At 34.2% G+C, this 8,331-nt stretch overlaps 1 pseudogene; it reads left to right on the top strand.

Moving 5' to 3' along the window:
* Positions 1-2,258: 2,258 nt before the first annotated feature.
* On the top strand, positions 2,259-7,357 carry LOC134264658 (uncharacterized; annotated as a pseudogene).
* The last annotated feature ends 974 nt before the right edge of the window (positions 7,358-8,331 follow it).

The following is an 8,331-nucleotide window of genomic DNA, read 5'->3' as shown; positions in this document are numbered from 1 at the left end:
GTATCTTGATGCGTTTCCTTTAATAGACATTACCAGTTCTTAATTCTTCGTTTTCAATTAAACCCTCATTTTTGTGCGTGAGTTTCTGGACCTGGTTCGCCATTCTTCTTATAATTTTCTCGTATGACTTTTCTGTATACAAGAACTGCACCTTATCTGGTAAATTTTCCAACACAACAGCATTTACCTCTGTATATTTGAGGCCAATTACTGCGATTTTTGGAGTAGCTTCTCAAGATGAGAATTTGCTCTTGTGTGGATATCTCCACGTGGCGTCGTTTTTCCATGCCATCTATCTTTATTATTTCTAAACGAACTCTGTTGAAAAGCATACAGAAGGTTCAACTTTACATTTACGGGTAATGACACATACCGTATGCCTTTACCTTTCGAACACCTGAATCACGTGTTACATTCTAATCGAATATTGCCAAGGAGGTTCCAAAGGGGTACAATAAAAATTATTGAAACGTGTGTTTGAAAAAAATCACTTCTGCATAAGACTTGAATAAATAAAGGAATTAAAACTATGCTTTATATTTAAAATGATTTTATTGTTTAAATTCAATTAGTCCAAAATTTACAGGTAAACCCGTAGGTAAGCAAGTTTTAAAGCTACTCACTTATTTAGTAAAAGTCTTTTATTTTTAGGCTATGTCCCCCTAACAACAATATATTGGTAGACTCGACTGTCATAAAAGGAATTTCTAAAGAGTGTTTACTGTATGTGTTCAGTGTAGGAAATAAAACAGACTTGAATTGGACTTGTATTTGAAAAAAATGAATACTAAAAAAAAAATTTAATGGTACTGTACCAGTAGCCGTCTAGTACCAGTTACCGTCTATTACGTCATTTCGCGTGTTTTAAACGCGATTTTTCGAGATTTTTTTAAAGATCGTCTGCTGCACACAGAAAGGTAAACATGAGTAACTTACCTTACATCAGAGATAATATTATAGTGGTATACTTTACAAAAACAGTGTTTCGTCCGAATAATCTTCTTGTTTATGATGTGAGGAAGTGACGTCACAACTTTGAAACTGAGGTTTTGTTCTATTTTTTATCTCAAAGCACCCCTATAAACGCATTATCGTGAACTCAGATGCGATCAGTAACGCGTTTGTTTATTTTATTGTATTTCTTCAACATGATGCGAAAAGACAATTTCTATATTTTTTCTCAATTATGGGAGAGCTGATACTGGAATGATTGCAATTGTCTACCTATGCAGTTTGCACAGAACAAAATTATTTCCTGGATTTTGTGTGTGTATGTGTGTGTTTTTTTTATTGTCTCTCAAGTTCTGTTTACATTTAAATTCCTACCAAAATAGCGTTTGTAGCTAGATATTCACACTTAATGAATTGAAATGAAATTATTGCGTGAAAAAAGAAACATCCATTTTTTTTTTCAAGGGGTCAGCCTCGGTATAAACAAAGCCCTGTCAACATTTATAATCTTGATATAAGCAAATGAAATGTGGGAAAAGCTCAAACAAATCTTCTTTCCTTTATCAAAAAATTCTGTGGGAAGGGAAAGGGGCACTCATCTACATGAGTGAATGTAGGATATAATCAGATTAGTGGGGGTTAGATCTTACCATCTAGTGGGCATCTACCATATATTGTCATGATAAAAGTATAAATTACGGGCTAGGCCTATTTCTTGCCATGTACATATGCCGCCGGAGAGAGAGAGAGAGAGAGAGAGAGAGAGGGAAAGAAAGAGAGAGAGAGAGACCAAATTTTGTAAAATTCAATTGAATTAACATTCAAATTTGAAATAATTTCATATTGATACATAGTGAACTTTTCGCACTGCATGTAGGTCTATACTAATAATGTTCCACAACATCCGCGTTGCTGATCGCGTTTTCAGGGTGACGAATTATTACACTTTTAATGACGCACTCAAGTTGTAACTGAGGGTCAATAGGGGATTTATGTATTACTCAGAAAATTGTTTGTTATCTGAAACTGAACAGTATAGTAGTATTTAGAGGGACTTTTATCGTTCTACACCTGTTGTGACACGGGATCTCTGGTTTTCCCGTTTCATTCTAACCCTCCCCCCTCTCTCCATTCAATTGCCTCTTACAATTAAGGGTATTGGAAAGGGGGGATTCTATCTTGGATCTTCACGTTTCACAGGTGTATAAAATAGATCTATATATATCAAATTTTAAAGTGCGAGTGGGGGGGGGGGTGTTAGGTTTAGATAAAACATTTTTATGAATCATCCGATCATTTTAGAGAAAATGTCGAAACGGCAGTATTCTGCCGAGACAATGGAGAAGGCGGCGGGAGATGTAAAATGCACAAAACTAAATCCATATCAGGCAGCAAGGGAGTATAATGTCCCGAGGTCTACAATATGCGACAAAGTTAAAGAAAAATACAAAAAAATCAAGCAAATGACCATCTAATATGTTGTCTAAGGAGGAAGAAAGTAGTCTGGTGGAATATATAAATCATATGAGCACCAGAGGATTTCCGATCACTCGGAAAATGCTGAAGGTGCGTATATAAATGTCCAAAAATTATATGATCAAGGCGATTTAAGGCCAACACAACACACACTCTCCCCACCGATGACCTATCACTGTATTATGCATGTGGAGGAAATTCAACTACACAATTTCTCTTAAAATCTTTCCTGATCACACTTTTAGGATCAATACATACATTTATTTCCTCATTAATGCATCTTTTTATGATTTACTTTACTGAAAAAATGTATATAAACACCGGCTATTGATTTCCTAATATGACTTACATATGTTATTAGGAAGCGAAAAAAAAAAGTCACACCGAGATTTGATCCAAAGATGTTTCTAAGGATCTCATGCTAGGCGCTCTATCTATACTGAGCTATCTGGCCGCTTAATTTTGAATCCTTTCTTATGAATATGAATTTTCCTCCTTTTGTGCTTTTGCCTTCACTCAAGGAAGAAGTTTGATTAAAATTGGTTTGCTGGAATCTTTACCAAAACCATTAGACCAGACCTGCACATTCCAATGACATATCTACATGTATACAAATTCAACATAATTCATTTACATCCAAACAAAAGTTTCAATTGGAAAAACTACAATTATTCATAATCAAAGAAAGCTAAATTAATTATGAATACAGAAAATTAGACAATATTATCTAGATAAGATAATGTCAAATATGAGTAAAAATATTTATTGACTAATAACATGAATAAAATATGTAACGAAAGAGTGTTTCTGTATTATAATGAAGACCTATCGTCGATTTCAGTCCTATGTCGTCGCTATTGTAAAGGAAAGTGGGGCGTGACACACTTTTTAACCTAGATAAAAGCCCATCGGACAAGTGGTGTAGGAATTTCTTTCACATATACCCCCTGCTTGCTGAGAGGACTCCAGAGGCACAGGATAAGGCCCGCTCCCGCATGTCCAATTGGACTGTCATGAAACAATACTTCACCCTCCTAGAGGATACGGTGAAGAATTTAGAACTGAAAGACAAACCGTCGCAGATTTTTAACTGCGATGAAACAGGATTTAGTGGTATGCTTCTCAGGTCAATATACACTGTACAATTAAGGGCATTTACGTGTGGAAAATGATGTCATGTTGGCAAGAAAATCAAATTTTGTGACACCAAAGGCATATCAATCATCACAGTATATTTCTTTTCAGTATTTGCCGTTTTTGCAATTAGAGCAAAATGTTGGAATTTTGTTTTTTATGAACCTATATCAAACATTCAGTAGACTAACCAGAAGGCCTTTTCCGTACCATTCCTTTAATATTAGAGCAAGGATGTTGGAAAATGAATTAAACGGAATATTTGTTTGTAAGGATGTGTATGGTAGTTTGATTTCAAGACTGTTTGAGTTCTGCATCTTACGTGGAGAGAACTTTCGAACTTTTAACGAACTTGTTAAAGAAGTTTCTGAGAGGGTTCCAGAGAAGCGATATGGTATAGATAATTTATCCTTGTCAAACAGAGTTTTATTGACCTTAGAATGGCTCAGACAATACCCCACCTACAGTGTACTCTCTGTATCATTTGGTTTAACAACAGTGGGTAGAATTCTTAATACTTATTGGGTCTTGTTGTGGGAAATTGTCCACCCCGTGATTTCTTGGCCATCTTTACGAGAGTTGAGGAGTTTCCGAGGGAATTGGCCAGAAATGCCCAATTTTGTTGGCTGTATAGATTGTACTTCTCATGAGATTCTGCAGCCAATTACCGAGAATCAGGCTGAATTCTACAGTGGACACAGAAAGTACCATTGCATCCACACTCAGGTATTAAATAGAAATAAATAATATTATTGTTAGTTTCCTTTCATAAGCTGTCAATTTTCAGGTTACTATAAATTGCACTACAAGAATCAGAAAACATACTCATCCTTAACTCCCTCGAAAACTAAAAATGATGGGTGCGTGGACTGCAGAACGAAATTAAAGGAGACTTATTGTTCACAGAACAATGAGAGGTCTTTCCACCTTCTTTGAATTTTTATTTCATTTTATATTTATCTTTAAAATTAAATTTCATTAAAAGAAACCAGGAGTGGCTTAAAAAAAGAAAAAAAAATGAAAATTTCATAATTTTGAAGTGACCTTGACCATTGACCTTCAAGTAATATTCAAGGTCAAAGTACACATTGCAATTAACCCCATGCCTCTATGACTTATAATTTTAAAGTTATAAGGTTTAATGGTAAGTAAAATGTATTAAAGTGCAGTAACTCATTCAAGGAATCACCAGATCCTTACGCACTGGAACATACAAGTTTTGCCCAAAGTCCCTTAGTGAAGGTTTCATACCTCTACGGTTTCGGAGGAGTAGCAATAACAAGGTTTTTCGCACACAGGGCGATTAACTTTTAATAAGGTCAATATCAAAGGACATGTATGAAATCTTTGAAATAGTTTTAAGAGTACATATTAAAGATGCAAAGATAGATTGTATATATTAAAAGACAAAAAAAATATAAAAAGAGTTTTAATTTCTCAATTTTGAGTGACCTTGACCTTTGATATTTACATAAATCTTGAGGTCAAATGTCATTAAATCTTATGCAGTTGGTCCCATGTTTCTACAACTTCTTTTTTGAAAATTTTTAATTACTTGTAAAATTCAAAGAGTTTCAGGGGCAATAACTCATTAAAGGGATCATCGAATACTTTTGCAATGAATAGATTACAGAGTCCCCTCAAGTAGTCGCAGACATTGGTGAAGATTTTGAACCCCTGCGGTTTACGATTTCGGAGGAGTGGAATAGAAAGTTATTGTATAAATGAAATTTAAAAAAAAAAAAAGGCTCCTTGAGATATCGCTCAGAAATAAATGTTCACATACACACGTACAGAATGAATGATATTATGATCTTTCACCTTCTGACCTAAAATTCAAAACTTCCTTTAGCCATGGAGTTGTGGTATAAATTGTTACTGCAAAAGCTCAGACATTTCTTGAAATCTCGCGCGGAAAGGAAAGTGTAAAAACAGACAAAAAATTTGCTTTTAGGACCTTTAATCTATTGACCTTACAATCAAAAGGGATTTTTAGGTCTTAGGGAATCATGGTGTAAAATTTCATAGCAAGAGCTCAAAGGCTTATCGAGATATCACTCTGGAAACGAAAAAGTTACAGACAGGCAGAAATAAAAAATATACAGCGGACAGACAGACAGACCGAAATGGATATCCTCCACTTTCAGCGGGGGGGGGGGGGGGGATTGTGTTTTGTGGGTGAGAAAGGATGTATGTGCCTGTGTGTATATTTGAGTGTGGGAGCAAATAAAGGTGTACACCCGTGCGTCGAAAGGGGATACGTTCCAACTTTCTTTCGATACCAATCTACATGTAATCGGTACATTTCCAAATATTGTGATTTAACTGTGCTACACATTTGGGGTTGAAATGTAATGTTTGACTGATCTTGAAAGGAAATATAGTATATAATCAATCCCTAAAACACTACAATATAAATAAATCGCAATTTTTCGAGGGTGCTTAAGAAAAAAAAAGGTTTTTTCGTATGAAAAGTTACGGAAACATACTGGAATTATACTAAAAATTTTAGAAATATTCACATTAAATCTATCTTTGCACCTTTAGAGAAGCGATTTTGTATTTTTTTACTATGTGATTCTATACAAAATTGTACACGTACTGTTAACATCTGTGTCAAAATCTTACAAATAACTCCCAATTTCCCAGAAAATATCATTCAGGTTACCCATTTGAAAATTAACAAAGAAAAAAGTTTGTGTTATTTACTGCGTTTATAAATACATGTGAACATTTTGAAAGCATGACAGTTTATTAATGATTTCCTTTAGATATTTTTGCATGTGTGTGTACAAAAATCTACTATATTTGAGTAAATACTAAAAAAAACTTTATATGCTAAATTTTAATCTTATTTTAATCTATTGTAATATGCGAATTCGCTGACACAACATCAATGTATACGTAGACTCTTTGAATTCGTAATTTGACTTTGTAACAAAGATTTATTCTGGGTTTTTTTTCATTTTAATTTCGGAATTTTTAATCTATCTGAAGTTGCAATTCAAACTGAAATGTCTGTAAGTTTAAACTTCATAATTAAATCAACGAAGTTAAAAAGTGTCGTCGGAATATAAAGTTACACATCTAATTGACAATTTGTTTCACAATCCTTCCCTTACTTTCACGAGTTGCATAAAAATGTAAGAACAGAAAATATACCACTGCTATTTAATTGCGCCAGTATGTGTACATAACTCACATGCTGCTAATTTTAGTAGGCTTTAGTCCGCCCAGGAGTGGGAACAGGGGTGGGGGGGGGGGGGGGGGGGTAATGTGTTTTAACTTCTCTCCTGTCCTTTCCAAGTTCCTGAAGATACCAACCATTTACGGTTTATTTCATTTAAACAATTTGTATATCTATTCAGTCTACGTATATCAAGTGATAATCGACAACGATAAAAATATCAGGTATGTCCATTCTGGTTTCCTTGGTCATGAGAACGATGCTGGAACGTACCAGCAGATTGGACCTATTGGTCCAGGACAACTACTAGATTTCCCTGGCGAATGTTGTATTCTGGCCGATGGAATTTATCCAAATGAACATCCGTTGGTAACTCCATATAAATCTGTGGACATTATTCGGAGACCACTTAATGAACAGCGCAGGCATCGAAAGTTTAATTTGTTACACAAACAGAGACGTGTGTACGTAGAGCACGTCATCAAGGAATTGAAAACGTATCAAATAAAAGGTTCACTCTACAGACACCCAAGATGGCAACTAGCCCTAATTGTTGAACTGTGCGTGGGATTGTCAAAACGGCACGCTGATTCGATAGCTTTGCTGTAGCTTTTTTTTCTTTGGACATTAAAATTATCAAAACAGGAGTAGTTCTGCATTACATTTATAATATACGCCCCTTTGAATTAATAGAGTGCACACCATGGCTTTAAGACCTTAACATACACACACACACTGTCTCTTATTCCCTTATCCCCACACACAGAGGGAGGGAGAGAGAGTAAATTCAAAAATAATTCGCATATATAAAGATTTGGCTTTTTTTTTTTTTATTTTGTAAAGTGGACCATTTAAAAAATTATAACTATTTCGGAGAACGTACTTTTCTCTTTAATTGGCGTGTGTATAAGGGGATATTTTTTGTTTTGTTTTGTTTTTTTGAGGGGGGGGGGCAAGAATGATTTCATAAAATAGAATGTTAGTTTTCATTTTTTTTTCTATTTTTTTAGTTTTAGTGCTTAATAGATTAAAAACGGCTTTAAATGCATATACAGTTAAATAGGGAGTTTGACGTTTACAATTTTTAATATCAATTCTCTGTAATTATCAAAATTGGTTGGCCACGCATAGAAAAACATTTTGATTTTTTTATAATAATTTTAAACAGCTATGTCATTAATTATAAAATCTAAAGTGGGTTTATGAAAGAGACCCTTGGTTGCCATAGAAACGGGGTGCAAAATTCTCAATTTCGTTAATTTTGAAAAACGTGTACTTATCAACAAAAACTGTGTCCAGAAATATAAAGGGATAATTTAATATGCTTTCATTATTTAAATTTAATGCTACAGATTAAAGTAATTATATCTGTAGTTTTAATTTGATCTCTCAATCGTAAATGGCCATTTTGCATATTATAACATATCAGATATGTGATTGGTTTAGTGGAGTTTTTGGAGGCTTAAAACAAAAAAGGCACTCTGATTACAAATTTAGTAATAATTAATTATGAAAGGCTGATATTTGATTAAATCAAAGTATGTAAAATATTGGTGGGAGACTCAAAGATGTAAAGGCAATTC

Source organism: Saccostrea cucullata, unplaced genomic scaffold (genome assembly GCF_032062105.1).
Source record: "Saccostrea cucullata isolate Sc308-1 unplaced genomic scaffold, CSIRO_AGI_Scuc_v1 ctg1162, whole genome shotgun sequence".
Classification (NCBI taxonomy): Eukaryota; Metazoa; Mollusca; class Bivalvia; order Ostreida; family Ostreidae; genus Saccostrea; species Saccostrea cuccullata.
This window is presented reverse-complemented; position numbering and strand designations above follow the sequence as displayed.